The sequence below is a fragment of the Bos taurus genome, chromosome 20 (genome assembly GCF_002263795.3).
Source record: "Bos taurus isolate L1 Dominette 01449 registration number 42190680 breed Hereford chromosome 20, ARS-UCD2.0, whole genome shotgun sequence".
In the NCBI taxonomy this organism is placed as follows: domain Eukaryota; kingdom Metazoa; phylum Chordata; class Mammalia; order Artiodactyla; family Bovidae; genus Bos; species Bos taurus.
The window spans coordinates 14,341,194-14,359,186 of NC_037347.1; the positions used below are offsets into that span (position 1 = coordinate 14,341,194).

Sequence of the window (17,993 nt, forward strand, 5' to 3'; positions counted from 1 at the left end):
AGTCAGGCACGACTTAGTGACTCAACCACCCCTACCACTTACAACACTAAACAAGTGACTGGAACACTAAGGGCAGTGCAGTTCCAGTTCCAGACAGAAGCCCATTGTTCCACAGGGTCCTGGAGGAACCCTGGAGGTCCCTCTGCCTGTCTCCACATGCCTGTGGCTTCCCTCATGTGCAGGATGGCCATCGCAGTTCCAGGGGTGCATGCAGAAGAGTCAACTGCTCGCAGAGGGCACTGTCATGGAGACAGAGTGCTCCCAGAAGCTGTAGCACATGGACCCTGAGAACACAGAGGCTGGTACTAAGCCTCACTCTATGTTCCAGCTCCAAAAAGGCCGAGATGAAATCCACAGTGTCTCTGCTACTGGTGCCTAGGATCCACTGTTTGTAGGGGACTAGGGACAATATCACATATCTGAAAGCCTCCTCGGGGGCAGAAGCCTGGTGTTTGGGAGCTCTTCACTTAGAGCTTCCCATGCTGAGGCCTGTAGCACCTGCTGAGCATATATCCACAGTCTAAGAAATGCTTTCCTTAGTTTCATCCAAGCTGAGAGCAGAGATTTATGTAAATAATGCTCAAAATCTTCCTGCATTTCAAGGGAGCCTGGAGAAACCTGGCCAAATGATATCATAGCTCTGCTGAGAAAAGCTTGAATCATCTCCCATCATTTCACCCCCAATTGACTGTGAACAACTACTCATCTTTATTAACTGCCTTATTGAATTATTCATGAAAGCAAAAATATTCAGACCCACAGAACTGGTCTTCCTCTGCTACATAAAGGAAATTGTAACAGCTCCTAGTGAGAGTTGTTAGTGTAATTAAAATGAACGTTTTACTCTCTTGACAAGCTATGGAAAATGTGATAACCCACAGATAATTTTAAAACAGCATCTTAGCTTGGAGCTCCAATCTTTTTTGAGACATGTACTGAAATTGTGTAAAAGAGAAATTGCAATTTTAGCAAAAACTAAAAAAATAGATTTCCAGGATTAAATGACAGAATAAAGTCATAATATAGAATCTGTCTTCCCTCAATCCAATAAAATAAACAAGAGAGTTTTTTAAAAGACTAAAAACATCACCAACAACAAGCCAACAATAGAGGCGGAATAATTTTCTGCTGTCTGTATTGAAAAACAGTGGTTGAAGGGAAGTCTTGTGCAATCCACACAGTTCCATGCAACTCCTACCTTTGAACCTACCCATCATAACTGGTACTCAGAAAAGAAGGTGAGTCAACAAAATCCTAAAAATTCTTACTGATATTCTCCGACATGGGAAGAACCAGTTTGAGGGACTGAATCGGTGGCTCTAGGAAAAACAGACCTAAGCCGCCAACAGCAGAAATTTCTGCTTACCACAAACTTCAGAGATAAGGACGGCCGCAGTCTATGGACATTCCTCAAAAAATTCAACCTAGAATTACCATATTTTCCAGCAGTTTCACATCTGGGTAGATAACCAAAAAGACTGAAAGCAGAGACTCGAGACATTTGTACAGCCATATTTGTGGTGGCATTATTCACAGCAGTCAAAAGCTGGAAACAACCCAAGTGTCCATTGACAGATAAACAAAATGTGATATATACAATGGAATATTATCAGCCTTAAAAAGGAAGGAAATTGTGATGCCTGCTACAATATGGATGAGACTTGGGGACATTATGGTAAAGAAAACAAGGCAGTCACAAAAAAACACATACTGTGTGAAGGTACCTAGAGGAGTCAACCTCATAGAGACAGAAAGTAGAACAGTGGTTGCCAGGGACTGTGGGGAGGGGAGGGAAGAGTTATATTTCATTTGAATTCTTGTTGAAGAAAATGAAAAAGTTCTGGAGATGGATGATGGTGATGGCAGTACACGATGTACATGTGCTTATGCTAAGGAATTGTGTTCATTAAAAAAAGTGTCAGTTGCTCATTGTGCTCTGAGTGACCCCATGGACTATAGCCCACCAGGTTCCTCTGTCCATGGGATTTTCCAGGCAAGAATACTGGATTGGTTGCCATTCCCTTTTCAAGGGGATCTTCCCGAGCCAGGGATCAAATCCCAGTCTCCTGCATTGCAGGCTGATTCTTTACTGTCTGAGCCACCAGGGGATTACCTTCCATTAAAAAGACAGTTGTAAATTTTATGTTGTGTATATTGAATCACAATTTTAAAAAGAAAGTCTATGAGGATTTGCTGTCTCTGTCACCCTGCTTATTTAACTTATATGCAGAGTACATCATGAGAAACGCTGGACTGGAAGAAGCACAAGCTGGAATCAAGATTGCTCGGAGAAATATCAATAACCTCAGATATGCAGGTGACACCACCCTTATGGCAGAAAGTGAAGAGGAACTAAAAAGCCTCTTGATGAAAGTGAAAGTGGAGAGTGAAAAAGTTGGCTTAAAGCTCAACATTCAGAAAATGAAGATCATGGCATCCGGTCCCATCACTTCATGGGAAATAGATGGGGAAACAGTGGAAACAGTGTCAGACTTTATTTTTTGGGGCTCTAAAATCACTGCAGATGGTGACTGCAGCCATGAAATTAAAAGACGCTTACTCCTTGGAAGGAAAGTTATGACCAACCTAGATAGCATATTGAAAAGCAGAGACATTACTTTGCCAACAAAGGTCCGTCTACTCAAGGCTATGGTTTTTCCAGTGGTCATGTATGGATGTGAGAGTTGGACTGTGAAGAAGGCTGAGTGCTGAAAAATTGATGCTTTTGAACTGTGGTGTTGGAGAAGACTCTTGAGAGTCCCTTGGACTGCCAGGAGATCCAACCAGTCCATTCTGAAGGAGATCAGCCCTGGGATTTCTTTGGAAGGAATGATGCTAAAGCTGAAACTCCAGTACTTTGGCCACCTCATGCGAAGATTGACTCATTGGAAAAGACTCTGATGCTGGGAGGGATTGGGGGCAGGAGGAGAAGGGGACGACAGAGGATGAGATGGCTGGATGGCATCACTGATTCGATGGACATGAGTCTGAGTGAACTCCGGGAGTTGGTGATGGACAGGGAGGCCTGGCGTGCTGGGATTCATGGGGTCGCAAAGAGTCAGACACGACTGAGCGACTGAACTGAACTGAAAGTGAAGAGGAACTAAAGGGCCTCTTGATGAAAGTGAAAGAGGAAGAAAGTTGGCTTAAAACTCAACATTCAAAAATGGTCCCATCACTTTATGGCAAATTGATGGGAAAACAATGGAAACAGTGACACTTTATTTTCTTGGGCTCCAAAATCACTGCAGATGGTGACTGCAGCCATGAAATTAAAAGACACTTGCTCCTTGGAAGAAAAGCTATGACCAACCTAGACAGCATATTAAAAAACAGAGACATCACTTTTCTGACAAAGGTCCATCTAGTCAAAGCTATGGTTTTTCCAGTAGTCATGTATGGATGTGAGAGTTGGACCATGAAGAAAGCTAAGCGCCAAAGAATTTTGACTTTCAAAAGCCAAAGATGCTTTTGAACTGTGGTGTTGGAGAAGACTCTTGAGAGTCCTTTGGACTGCAAGGAGATCCACTCAGTCCATCCTAAAGGAAATCAGTCCTGACTATTGATTGGAAGGACTGATGCTGAAGCTGAAGCTCCAATACTTTGGTCACCTGATACGAAGAACTGACTCATTGGAAAAGACCCTGATGCTGGGAAAGATTGAAGGCAGGAGGAGAAGGGGACAACAGAGAATGAGATGGTTGGATGGCATCACCGACTCAATGGACATGAGTTTGAGTAAGGTCTGGGAGTTAGTGATGGACAGGTAAGCCTCGTGTGCTGCAGTCCATGGGGTCTCAAAGAGTCAGACATAACTGAGTGATTGACCTGAACTGAAAGCACTGTGGAGATTTTGGGAAAAGACCCTCAAGCCCACAGGATGGGGATATACTAGCTACATAAGTGGGTCATGTTATAGGGCTGTGGTGGGATATATTGTTCTTCCCAGCTGCTCCTTTACTTTCTCATCCTTGCCCTTTGCCCTGTGACTTGAGGTGGCCCCTGCTGCAGAATAAAGTCTATTCCCTGTCCTGTTGACTTTGGGCTTGGCCATACGACTTTCTGTGTTTAGTCAATGGCATGTGAGCAAATGTGACATACTCTGTGTCCTGGCCATTTGTGGTTGGCTCTTTCTTTTTACTTTCTGCCATGAGACTGACTTGTCTGAAACAGCACCACTTAGGTGGTTTCTATTCTGAATGTTCATCTGAGTACACTGGAAGCACACATCCCCACTAAGATATAAGGAGAAAACGTTGACATATGACCCCCTTCCTGTGCCATCTCTTCTCTCCATAACACTCTTCCTCCCATCCCCCTAGGGGCATGCTTCCTGAAAACAGTGCCCCAGATAGAATGTTCTTTTTCTGCCACATGCCTGGCTGCCCAATCTTGTGAGCCAGGTCCAGCTGAAGATGACTATTCTGAGATTCCGTTGTGAAATCTTTCTCCAAATTTATCTAGAGAAATGAAAACAGCCCATCCTTATGAGCTCATGGGAAAATCTTGGCACTCTTGCCAGAGCATCAGAAAGGAAAGGCCATTGCTTCAGACAGACAGGGATGTCCAGACCTGGAGTGAAGGGAATGCTCCTCATCATAGCCCCATTCCTCAACTTCCTTCCACAGCTCATATAAATATACCCTCATGGTTCTGGGTTTTCTTCTTTTTTCCAATATTCAGAATTTCTCTCCTATTTGAGATGTATAAGCTGTTAAATCCAAGGCAGATCTTTTCTTTACCGATCTAACGCTACAGGAATTCTTGCCTGTTCCCTCAGTGTCTGCCCAAAATAGGTACAGTTATGAGAGCAGCTCCTGCCCACAAAGTGTGGGCTTCTATCCCCTGTGCTGCAGGGCAGACAGAGAGGGTTTTTAGCTAAGAAGGTTTGTGGCAGAAGCCTGGATGCACACACTTGCCAGACAGAAAATAGCCCAAGATGATGATCTCAACTGAGTCTTGATTGCTGCTAATTTCTAGTTACTGTCCTGAACACAGAGTTAGAAACAGTCTGTGCTCAGAAAGTTCGCTGTCTAAGTTGCCAGTGGTGGGCCCTGTGCATGAGACTGGTCAATAAATATCATTTGATGAGCCAGAGGTCTTTCGTGGGGGACAAACTGGCTCCCTGAAGAGTTCACGCTCTCAGTCCAAGAGGAGAGAAATGGGATTCCGCCAGAAGTCAAAGTCTAGCCTGTTTGAGAAGTAGTTACAAAATGATAGATGATCCTGCCTGTTTATAAGCGGGGAGCGTTTCTGCCACAGGGCTCAGGTACTTCTGAACACAGCTCCTGCCCCTGCCCAGAGGCCTCAGGAAGCTTCAAGGGACAGAATCGTCCCCATTTTTGAGAAGGAGAAGTGGAGTTATGGAGATGTGAGTCAGCTTTTCCATGGCTGTATCGTACAAATAGCCCCAGAGTCAGTTTCCTGCCTCCCAGCCAAAAGAGGCATTTTTGAGACCTCTTGCCTCCTTCTCAGGAGTATTCCTGATACAATGTCAAATATCCAAAAGGTTCTACAGCCCAACATAGTTTGGCTTTGAATCCAAGTTGGCAACGGTTGGTGATGTGAAATGGAGACCTTTCCCCAAAGAGGCAGGAGTGAGCATGACCCAGGCTGGGTCCTCTGCTGGAGGGAAGCAGATGGACACCAGACACCTCTGCTTCCCTGCTGTGTGGCCCCACAGGTGACAGATGGGACAGAGTCGCCTGCCAATCCTCAGATCACCATCTGAGGCAGTTGGCAAAGAACAGACTCCACACCTGGCTGGTCCAGGTGAGACCTTTCATAATGAGCATGTGGCTGTAAGTGCCTCCGTTCAACTAGTCTGGGGCAGTCTGAAATGTCTAGAACCAACTTGAAACAACAGGAAAACTAAACAGCTTCCCCACAGGCATAGATGCCAAGTTGATCACCAGCAAAGGGAAAAATCAATACACTGAGTTATCCTGAAAAATGAAATGGAAGCCAACTAGTTTCACCAAAGAAGCAGGACCCTTAGTTCTTAAAAAGAAAAGAAAAGAAAAATTCACCAGACACCACCAAAAAGAATAAAATGCAAAGCCAGGAGGTACCAGTCAGTAGAGACTTGGCATGTTGAACATGGTGGACCAGCTGTCCAAGATGATAAGATTGCTGTTGACGGGTATAGGCCTCCAGGGAGATGGGCTTTGGATGGTGTTGCCATGGCCCGATCACAGTTGTTTACATCTGTTCCTTACTAAAACAGCATTGTACTCCAAGCCCCATGCCTCAGGAACTAGCTGCTGCCCCTTTGGAAGCACAGACAGCCCTTCCTTGAGAAGAATCCTCCAGGCACAGGTCACCTAGAGGGCACTGGGGGACACTGGGGCAGAGGAAGCATTAGTGAGAGGGCAGAAGAGCTGTCTTCCTCCCCTGCCTCTGTCACCCGTCTGATGTTGCTGCTTCAGTTTCCTGTATACTTCCCTACCCCATGTGTTGATACGAGGCTGCAAGGACATCTTGCACGTAAGATGCCAGGTCTTGAGGTTGTTGGTGTCCCAGGACTGTTCTACCACCACAGTGGGCTTGTAAATCTCAAGGGGATCCTGTGTCATCATTTTAGTCACAGGTAGGGGCTTGGACTGCCACTCCCCCCTTAATTCTTAGAGTGTAAGTGTATCTTTGAGTATTCCTGTGGATTGTTGCTTCCATTGGATATTTGCCAACTAGCATGTACCCTGTTCCCAGACATGTTTGCTAGAATCTAGTATTCACTCTACTCCAAGCAAAGATACTGAAGGTTCTGGCAAGGCTTAGAAACCTGCTCCCAAGAATCAGTCCTGCAGAAGATTGTTTGACAACTTGTGAGAATCAGCATGACTATCTCTTCGTTAGAGGAAGGAACCGAGAAGCTGTGACTAAAAATGGAGATGGAGCACTTAATGAGATAAAAAGATTTAGATGACCACAGTGAATACATGAAAACAAATAAATTCATGGAAGTTGTGAGTTGAAAGCAGACTGTGAAGGAGGACTAGATGTGATGCATTATGGGGTGCCTGTTCAACCCACTCTGAGAAGGGGCCCCTCATCCATCAGAGCCGTACCTGTTATACGCGTTCCTGCTGCCTTGACCAGAGCTGATGAGGTGGGTCCTTGGGGTGGATAGGCTTCCCTGGTGGCTCAGATGGTAAAGCAATGCGGGAAACCCGAGTTCAATTCCTGGGTTGGGAAGATCCCCTAGAGAAGGAAATGGCAATCCACTCCAGCACTCTTGCCTGGAAAATCCCATGGACGGAGAAGCCTGATAGGCTACAATCCATGGGGTTGCAAAGACTCGGACACGACTGAGTGACTTCACTTTCATGAATCCCATGGACAGAGAAGCCGGATAGGCTACAATCCATGGGGTCGCAAAGAGTCAGACACGACCTACAATCCATGGGGTCGCAAAGAGTCAGACACGACTGAGTGACTTCACTTTCACTTTCACTTTTGGGGTGGATAGGCTGATGGAGTTTCCCTGAAAATGTGGAGTTGGAATTTAAGAATGTGGTCAGTCTCTGGCTATGACTGGACCTGCAGATGTATAAACTTCTTCTCTGTGAAGCAGACATCTTCTGCCGTGCACATGGTGATACCGGAAAGCTGACCTATCTAGAGCAGAGAAGAAGCAGACACACAGCGATAAACAGAGGTGAGAGTCCATATAGCCCTAGGAGAGAGAAGTTGCCTTAGTTCCTGATCGCCACCCAGTCCCTTGTGAAAGCAGCTCCTTCCTGCTATTTCATGAGACACTTCTCAATCCTTATACCATGCCCTCCTTTTATCACTTTTATTAGATTGAGCTCATTTCTATTACTTGTAATTCTATAATATAATTGTACAATGTAATCATTAGGAATTCAAGAATCTTTGCTGATCAATTGAAGAAGACAAGACTTCATTCTACTACAATAAATGGGTTCTATGCATAGTCAGTAAATCCGTAGCTCCTCGAACCATCACTTAGACAAAATGTTGAAATGTATTCTTCACATAACAGCCACTCAGTGAATGGTTCTTGAATTACAAGTCAGGATAGGACTAAGTCATGCGTAGGCCACTATTGTATTTCAGTAAAGGAGAGGAAGACAATGAGGAAAAATTGCTAATAACTCTTACTAATCATCATGACAATTGAATGATCTGTTGCTTGGGAAGTGATTCCTGGGGGCTTCCTTCTCTGAGTAGTTTATTTTCAGAATATGTCTGTATATTCTGGCACCTCATGGTGTTTAGACAGTACAGGAAAGGTAATATTTATGAAGTCTTCTTTTATGTATGGTAACTACAGACAGATGGATCTATACTTCAAAATACTTCCAAGATGTTTCCCAAATGCATATAATTATTAGACAAATGCTAGGAAGAAAACTTAGACATTTCCTTTCCAGTGATACAGGGCTTCTCGCCACCTGATGTGAAGAACTGACTCGTTGGAAAAGACCCTGATGCTGGGAAAGATTGAAGGCGGGAGGAGAAGGGGACGACAGAGGAGGAGACGGTTGAATGGCTCAATGGACGTGAGTTTGAGCAAGCTCCAGGAGTTGGTGATGGACAGGGAAGCCTGGCATGCTGCAGTCCATGGGGTTGCAAAGAGTTGGACACGACTGAGCTGAACTGAACTGAACTGAACCCTCTTGCTGGAGATTGTGTTGAGGACCAAAGAGGGACAGACATGAACAAACTAGAAGATGAACAGGTAACTCACCTTATGAGGGGACTTTGCATTAAGCAATGAGGTCTTGGGCTGTAGAATACTTGGCATGGAGAAGAATTCTTAGTCTTCACACCTGTCTTTAAATATTTTGATGACTTTCAAATTGGAGAGAAATTAGATTTGTCTAGGGCTATTCCAAAGGAGGAAACTACAGCGACATATTTTTCATCCCCCCAAAAGTGCTCTATCATCCCAGTATTAGGCAGCTGGTATGGCTTCACTACTCCTTCTGCTGATAGCAGCTGCTGTGCTTGGCCTCACGGCCATTCATGGAATCCTGTGACTTGGCCTTACCTGTTTATTTGATATATGTGAATCAGGAACTTCCTTTCTATTGGTATCTTTGCTTGTTAAAGTTGCTGTAATAACACACCACAGGCTGGGTGGCTTATAAGCAACAGAGATTTATTTCTCAGAGTTCTGAAGACTGGGAAGTCCAAGATCAAGGTGTCAGCATTTTGCATTTTGGTGAGAACCCTCTTCTTGTTCATAGTCAGAACTTCTTGTTGTGTGCAAGAAGCAAGGGAGCTCTCTGGGATTCCTTTTTTAAGAGCACTAATCCTGGACTTCCCTGATGGCCCATTGGTTAAGAAACCAGGGCTTGGGTTCAGTCCCTGGTCCAGGAAGATCCCACACATGGCATGGGGCAACCAAGCCCATGCGCCACAAGTCCTGAGCCTGCCTGCTCTAGATCCCCTGCTCTGCAACAAAAGAAGCCATCACAGTGAGAAGCCCAGGCACTGGAACTAGAGAGCAGCCCCTGCTCACCACACTAGAGAAAAGCCCATACAGCAACAAAGACCCAGCACAACCAAAATCTTTTTAAAAAGCACTAATCTCATTCGTGAGGCTCCACCTTCATGACCTAAGTGCCTCCCAAAGGCCTCAGTCCCCTCCAGTACCATCATCTTTGGGATTAGGATTTCAACATATGAATTTGGGGGCACAAACATTCAGACTGTAGCAATTGGGTTCATGCTACAAGCAACCGAGAGAGTCCTGCCCATGACCTGTAAGGGCTGCCTGACAAGCAGCAGTTAGTTCCCACAACGAGACAGGTCCTCAGAAAGGCTAGAAGCACCTTCAAGGGGACATTGGGGGAAGTGAAGAGTCAAGATGTCCTCTGCACTGTGATCCCTCCAGCTTCCTGATCACTGAATAATGATAAAAGTCTTTCACAGATTTATTCACTGCCAAGTGGAAAATAACACATGGTCCATGGCACATAAAAAATAAAAAGACAGGAAAATGCTGAGATAAATTAATATTATACTCATGCACAATTTAAATGTACTACTCAGCTCATTTTTTAAAATATCTACCTCTCTTCCTGGCCTGTAAGTTCCTTGAGGACAGGGTTCATGTCTTTCTGGGGTTTGGAAGTTTTGTTTTTTTCTGTAACCCAGGACCTGAAGCAAACATTTTTTAAAGAATTGAATATAGGTGGATATTTGTTTCTTTTTAATAGTTTTCAGCTTTTACAGGAAATGACTTACTTGAATGTAGGGATTTACTTCCAGGAAATCCAGTATACTGGCATGTATACTATCTTAGCCTGGGGTACTATAACGAAATACCATAGAATGAGTGGCTTAAATAACAGATATTTATTTCTCACAGGTCTGGAGGCTGGGAAGTCCAAGGTCAAGGTGCTGATCACTTCCGTTCCTGCTGAGGGCCCTGTGCTTGGCTTATGGACAGCTACCTTCTCGTCTGTGTGATCATTAGCAGAGAGACAGCTCCAGTGTCTCCTTCTCTTCTTACAATGACACACTAATCATATCGTGGAGGCCGCATTCTCATGACCTCATCTAAACCTAATTACCTCTCAAAGTCCCCACTACCGAACATCATTTTACTAGGGTTAGGGCTTTGACGTATACATTTTGGGTGAAAACAAACATTCTGTCCATGACATACATTTATTAGGAAAAGAAACTCTCCTTAGTCTCACTCAAGGTCCAGACTTCCTCTTGAAAGAAGAGATACTCCTTAAGGCTGTGCACTGGGTTAAGTTCTGACCTCCTACTTCCCCAAGGGCAGCCTGCCATATTGGAGTTTTTAAAGCAGGCTTTTTCATATCCTGGGGTGGGACTGGGCCTTGTGGCAGATTGTCCTGCTGCTGTGAGACTATATTAGTGTCAGATTTCTTACCTTACCCGGACTGGACAAGACTTGGAAGCTTCCCTCTGGACATCAGTCTTGACAAAATTAGCCCCACCCAACTCCAAACAGAAGGCACCACAACTCCTCCATAATCTGACCCAGGACAGCAGAAACTGTTAGAGTGTGTAAGCAAGATTTCTTGGGGCCATCATCATTCCCCTCTGACCCCAACTGCCTACCCTCATGGCCTCTCAGATCACCACTGGACAGGGGCCTCAGCTCCCCCTTCCATAAACAGGTGCCAATCACCATCCAATAGCAGCCATTGGATGTGGGAATCTGAACATATTGAAGCACTGGGGAAATTTAAGTTGTAATTTTTTTTTTTTTAATAGAGTACAGGCCTTTATAGGGTGAAGGTGACCAGACAGAACTGTGATCCCTGTTCTTGGAGAGAAAGAAAACTTAAAAATCATTTAATTATGACTTTGGGGCTTAATATTAACAAGCTCAAAAGTTTTCCAACACCCTTCCACAAAGCCTCTCAGCCTCCAAATGATTTCAGCTGCTCCAAGACAATCCACTCTGTGTCTGGGGCATCAATTTGATTTACAGAGCATTTCAAAATATTTATATATTTTTTAGGGTTTCCATCACGGCCTCAGCCAGTAACCTGCTGTGTTTGAAAATGTCTGGGCAGTAATTGTCATTGTTTGCAACAGCTATTTTGGACTCCAGCGAGTGCTGTGGCATTTTGTAGAATCTAGGAATGCAATTACCAAAATTGTATACATAATCCAAGTGACCTCCTGGCTTCAGAAGCTCAACCCCTAGGAAAAAAAGGATAACAACAGCAAAACGTTTGTTTAATTTTTCTTCTGTAGTTGGTCAGTGGTAGGTGGATTATATTGTGGCCAATTTGGCAAAAAGATGATTAGTGTAACAATTCCTTATAAGTACAAAACAATGTTGAATGAAACATACAAGAAAGAATATGACATGGATGGCAGGCTCTTGTGACCCACTTTCTTACCTATGTGTTTGTGGAGGAAACTGAGGGGGCATCTGGGTCCTGTAATGACTCATTCCTCATGATGCAAGAGATTGCTTTTACCAATTAAAAGTGTGTACTTTAGAAAAAAGTTGCTAACTGTGAAGAAGTTTATGTAAAACAACAATAACAAAAATTTGTTTGAGAAAGAGACCATTTTGGAGTCACTAAATGAATTTACAAGTTGCCCCCAGTGTCATTAGGGATTTAGGTTTCTTGAATCTTATCAGCTTCTGATAGTCTCAGATCATTCTCAAATTATTTTCTCCTCTCCTGTTGTTTCTCTGCTTTCAGATACTCTCTGGAAACTGCACTGTGAAAGCCCTTCCTTAGAGTGAAGCAGAGTTGTCAGACCTAGATAAGGAATTGATAAGCATGATCTCTTGATTTCCAAACAGATCCATGGTTTGGGTAACTCTTTTGCTAGGATTACAGAATTGCCAAGAACAGCCTGCAAACTTCCAGTCTTCCCTTAAGGAAAAAAACAATAATTTGTCACAGAGAAATACTCAGGGTCGTTTTGCTACCACCTTTCAGGCCTACGCAACAGGTCCCCACTCCTGTCCACAGCCATACTTGGTGTCTGTGGATGTGGACCCCGTGAGTTTCAAGCCCTTGCCAGAGCGTTCTCTCAGATCCAGATCCAGTGCTGGGCTTCTGCTTGATAGTGGTCTTGCTTTCCAGCTTGTTCACAAGGCACTATCCTAACAAAACTGGCCATAAGCAGGTCTTCTGAACCCTTGTGAGGGCCTACACCTCCCTGATGTGACTCAAGACCAAAGAAATGGGACCCGGCTGACTCTGGGCCTTCTCACTGTTTGGGGTTCATTTTTATTTATTCTACATCTTTACCAACCACTTCACTTCATCTACTGTTTCCTCACTCCTGTGTGGAATTACACTGAGTAAAGAACACCCTCCAATCCTCACATCCTCCAAAACCACACATTTGTTCTGGAGTGCTGCTCTAAACCCAGGCCGGGCTCCCCACCCTTCTAGGGGAGCTGCACACCAGCGCACCAGGAGCATGCACAGCTTGTCTCTGCAGAAACTCACTGCCAGTGAGTCTTTGTTTGAGAAAGAGCCCCATCAAGATGGGCTAATAACTCCCAGTCGGGCTGGGTACTGCAGGACTGTGTGCAGACAGCTGTCAGCCATGGTTACGGAGGAGGCAGCCGGCCGAGAGAGGCTGGGGAGGGGTCCTGAGCCCAGACTCGGGAGGGTCTCCAGTCGTGGTCATAACAATTATCTCCAAAGCGTCTGCCACCTAAAGAGGTGACCTCATGCACAGTCTCTTGATAAATCATCCAGAAAGCTCCAGCGGGAAGTTGTCCTCCCGGATGATGTCCAGTTTTTTTTCTTTTTCTTTTCAGATTATGCACATGACCAAGATAAAATATCTCTGTGGCTACCGTTTACATAAATTATATGGCTCTGAAATGCCAATTTCGTATCCAGACCGGCAAATCTTTCAGCCAAAGGAGCTTTTATAATGTAAGCTTTACTAGGTACTTCCTCCTGCTTTCATGTATTCTCAGTTACCCCGGTTTGTCTTTTATTACTGTAAGCATGGCTTTTGATGAAAGGAAATGAAAGCATTGGCATTTTTGTTCATTCATTCATTCATTTAAAAGGAGACCGATGCTTTTGTGATGTAAAGATGTTCCCTGGGAAGCAATGACAGCTCTGCTGGAAGAGCAGATTTAACAACAAATACATTATTCTTGCGGAATTTTTCCTTGTGCCAGGAAAGCGAAGTGCTGTGAGCTTCCTGGAGGAACACTGTCCCGTCCCTGCGAATTCTAGGCAGTGGAAAGGGCTGCATACCCTTTAGTGTTCACTGCGATCCTCAGCTAGAACGGCCTCACCACGAGCAAGCAAATTAACCCTTTGATGTGTCTCTACTCTGTTAAAGTCCAGATACCAGGAGGTAATGGGGAGGCTATAAGTCTGTCTTCCATCATGTGTGCCTGAGTCTGAATGAAGTATTTAAGAGCAGATTTTGACAGATGGGGCTTCCCTGGTGTCTCAGACAGTAAAGCATCTGCCTGCAATGCGGGAGACCTGGGTTTGATCCCTGGGATGGGAAGATCCCCTGGAGGAGGGCATGGCAACCCACTCCAGTACACTTGAAGAGCTTCCCTGATAGCTCAGTTGGTAAAGAATCCGCCTGCAATGCAGGAGACCCTGGTTCAATTCCTGAGTCAGGAAGATCCCCTGGAGATGGCTACCCACTCCAGTATTCTTGGGCTTCCCTTGTGGCTCAGCTAGTAAAGAATCCGCCTGCAATGTGGGAGACCTGGATTTGATCCCTGTGTTGGGAAGATCCCCTGGAGAAGAGAAAGGCTACCCATTCCAGTATTCTGGCCTGGAGAATTCCATGGACTCTGTAGTCCATGGTCACAAAGAGTCGGACATGACTGAGTGACTTTCACTTTTGGCAGATGGGAACACAGAATGTTAGAGTCTAAAGAATCTTTGTGTGTGTGTGCACACTCAGTTGTGTCCAACTCTTTGCGATCCCATAGACTGTAGCATGCCAGCCTCCTCTTTCCATGGAATTTTCCAGGCAAGAATACTGGAGTAGGTTTCCATTCCTTCTCCAGGATATCTTCCCAACCCAAGGATGGAATCTATGTTTCTTGCATCTCCTGTTTTGGCAGGCAGATTCTTTACCACTAGCACCACCAAGGAAGCACAGGAATCTTCAGAGGAGATTAAACCCGATCTCCTAGTCCTACATTCTGCCTTATAAGTTGTTCTGGACAATGCTAGCCTGTCTATGGGACAGGTCTGAAGGAGAACGGAATTCTATTTCTGTTGTTTGGAACAAAATACAAGACATTCTTTTTTTCTACCTAAATGCCTCCACATATTTGAGGATAACCACTGTGTTTCCATTCAGTCTTCTTGGTTTCTGTTCCGTCAATCTCTCTTCATATGGTATGATTTCCAGACCTTTCATGTCCTAACTACCACCCACTGAACCAACTTCAGTGGATCAGTGTTTTTAAAATGTGGTGCCCAGAACTGGATACGGTATTCCAGGTGCTCTGTGGATCACATTCTGTGCTCCAGACAATCCAGTTCTTTTCTCAGAGCCCACTTTCTTGTTGCACTCAAAGCCAACTTTCTTCCTCATGAGCTGGTATCAAGCTGCGTCACCCCCAACCTGTACTTATTCTTAACATAAAATTTATATTTGTCTATATTGAGCATTTCTGCTCGATGCTTCCAGTCTTGGTTGTATCTTGATCCTGCCATCTTTGTACTTGCTAACCTACTTAGTTTTGTGCCAAAATAAAATGTGACAAATAGGTCTCCTATTATTGTTTATCAAAATCATGGCTAATAAATAATATTACATAAGATATGGACAATGCCTGCGATTTGTGGCATGCCACTAAAAACCTCCCTGTAGATAGAAATCGATTCACCAAATGGCATTTTTGGATTCTATTCTTATTTCCTTTCTACCATGACTAATTTGTCTTGTATCTCAATTAGCCCAGTGCCTGGCACTGTGTAACTTAACTGTTGACTGAATGAATGACATCCACCATATTTTTCCACTCAGTGCACAAGAACGGACACTTTGTGTATGTATATGTCTGCATTGTCTTCCCAGATCTATTAATGTGATAAGCCATGTAAAAGGAAATGAGTTTGTTTACAATAACTAATTCAGGGCTGTATTCTTTTCCAACCAGGCATAGCATACCTGCCACAGCTGGGAGCTCAACCTTCTTTGGAGTTTGTCTATTCTTCTGATTAAAACCCGGTCCTAAGTTTTCTCTGCCATCCTGAAGGATCTGGGAGCCTTTTTTGTGTGACACTTGGGAGGCCCTTTGCTTTCTTACTTCACTTGCTATTGCCTGTTTTTTGCTTTCAGCCTTTTATTATCTTTTCTTAGTGATGTAGGGCTTAGCAATACCCATTCAGTTTCACTGACTTCACACTTACTGTTTGCCTCATATACCTCAAAAGCCTGACACTTTGCCCCAGTTCATGTAATTTCTTTCTACTACTATAATAATTCACCAATGGAGCTCTAACAGTTGGACCTCCACCTTGTGCTGGGGGATATCTGTGCTCTACCTACCACCTAACAGGCTATAAATGGTCCAGCTCTAAAACCCAATCTTACCATCTGTGCTCCCAGACTACTCCTGGTACCAACTTCTCTAGGAAGCAGGGTCAGATAAAACTTACCATGGAGGATGTTTATTAGAAGTACCCTTGCCTAGAATATACAATGGATTAAAGACAATCTCTTTAACAAGTGGTGCTGGGAAAACTGGTCAACCACTTGTAAAAGAATGAAACTAGAACACTTTCTAACACCATACACAAAAATAAACTCAAAATGGATTAAAGATCTCAACGTAAGACCAGAAACTATAAAACTCCTAGAGGAGAACATAGGCAAAACACTCTCCGACATACATCACAGCAGGATCCTCTATGACCCACCTCCCAGAATATTGGAAATAAAAGCAAAAATAAACAAATGGGACCTAATTAAACTTAAAAGCTTCTGCACAACAAAGGAAACTATTAGCAAGGTGAAAAGACAGCCTTCAGAATGGGAGAAAATAGTAACAAATGAAGCAACTGACAAACAACTAATCTCAAAAATATACAAGTAACTCCTGCAGCTCAATTCCAGAAAAATAAATGACCCAATCAAAAAATGGGCCAAAGAACTAAATAGACATTTCTCCAAAGAAGACATACAGATGGCTAACAAACACATGAAAAGATGCTCAACATCACTCATTATCAGAGAAATGCAAATCAAAACCACAATGAAGTACCATTTCATGCCAGTCAGAATGGCTGTGATCCAAAAGTCTATAAGCAATAAATGCTGGAGAGGGTGTGGAGAAAGGGGAACCCTCTTACACTGTTGTAGGAATGCAAACTAGTACAGCCACTATGGAGAACAGTGTGGAGATTCCTTAAAAAACTGGAAATAGAACTGCCTTATGACCCAGGAATCCCACTGCTGGGCATACACATTGAGGAAACCAGAATTGAAAGAGACACATGTACCCCAATGTTCATCGCAGCACTGTTTATAATAGCCAGGACATGGAAGCAACCTAGATGCCCATCAGCAGATGAATGGATAAGAAAGCTGTGGTACATATACACAATGCAGCATTACTCAGCCATTAAAAAGAATACATTTGAATCAGTTCTAATGAGGTGGATGAAACTGGAGCCTATTATACAAAGTGAAGTAAGCCAGAAAGAAAAACTTATACTAACGCATATATATGGAATTTAGAAGGGTGGTAATGACAACCCTGTATGCGAGACAGAAAAAGAGACACAGATGTATAGAACAGTCTTTTGGACTCTGTGGGAGAGGGAGAGGGTGGGATGATTTGGGAGAATGGCATTGAAACATGTATAATATCATATAAGAAATGAATCGCCAGTCCAGGTTCAATGCAGGATACAGGATGCTCGGGGCTGGTGCATGACCCAGAGGGATGGTACAGGGAGGGAGGTGGGAGGGGGGTTCAGGATGGGGAACACGTGTACACCTGTGGCAGATTCATGTTGATGTATGGCAAAACCAATACAATATTGTAAAGTAATTGGCCCCCAATTAATATAAATAAATTTAAATTAAAAAAAAAGAAGTACCCTTGCCTGGAACACCTGAATATGACCCCCAGATGCATTCACTGTGTTATCAAGGTTCAATAAAGAAACAGTAATGCATTTGAACTCTGGAGGAAAAACTGGCCTTATTCAAGTTTCTAACAGGCAATGACTTTGGGTCCTGGCATAGCATCTTCTTGAGGAAATGTTAAGGGGCATTTTGACTTCATGTGAATTTCATATCATTTATCTTATTCCCATGCAATTCTGCTCCACTGGGCTGCACAGTTTCCCTGGAATCTCTGACTCACTTGCCTCCGCCTGTTGTCTCTAATTTCACATCATTCCCAAGGGTGGAAAGCAAACATGAGTGCACTGACACAAAAACGGAGGGGAAACTTGCCTACGTCACAATTTTGTCCATATTTGGAGGTGAATAAGCCACAGAGTGTTCTCACTTCTCACCATACCTTCACTGATATATTTATTCATTCAACA

General features: G+C 43.9%; 1 protein-coding gene across 4 annotated transcripts in view; it reads left to right on the forward strand.

The window, feature by feature from the left end:
- Positions 1–17,993, forward strand: part of ADAMTS6 (ADAM metallopeptidase with thrombospondin type 1 motif 6) — a 429,734-nt gene that overhangs the window by 285,886 nt on the left and 125,855 nt on the right. For 3 of the 4 annotated variants that reach the window (XR_009491879.1, XR_009491881.1, XR_009491880.1), the window contains exons 27-29: positions 7,469–7,657; positions 8,397–8,704; positions 10,343–13,373. The gene's annotated coding sequence lies outside the window, so the exon portion shown is untranslated. The remainder of the gene's footprint in view (positions 1–7,468; positions 7,658–8,396; positions 8,705–10,342; positions 13,374–17,993) is intronic. The other variant, XR_009491882.1, reaches the window with a different exon arrangement.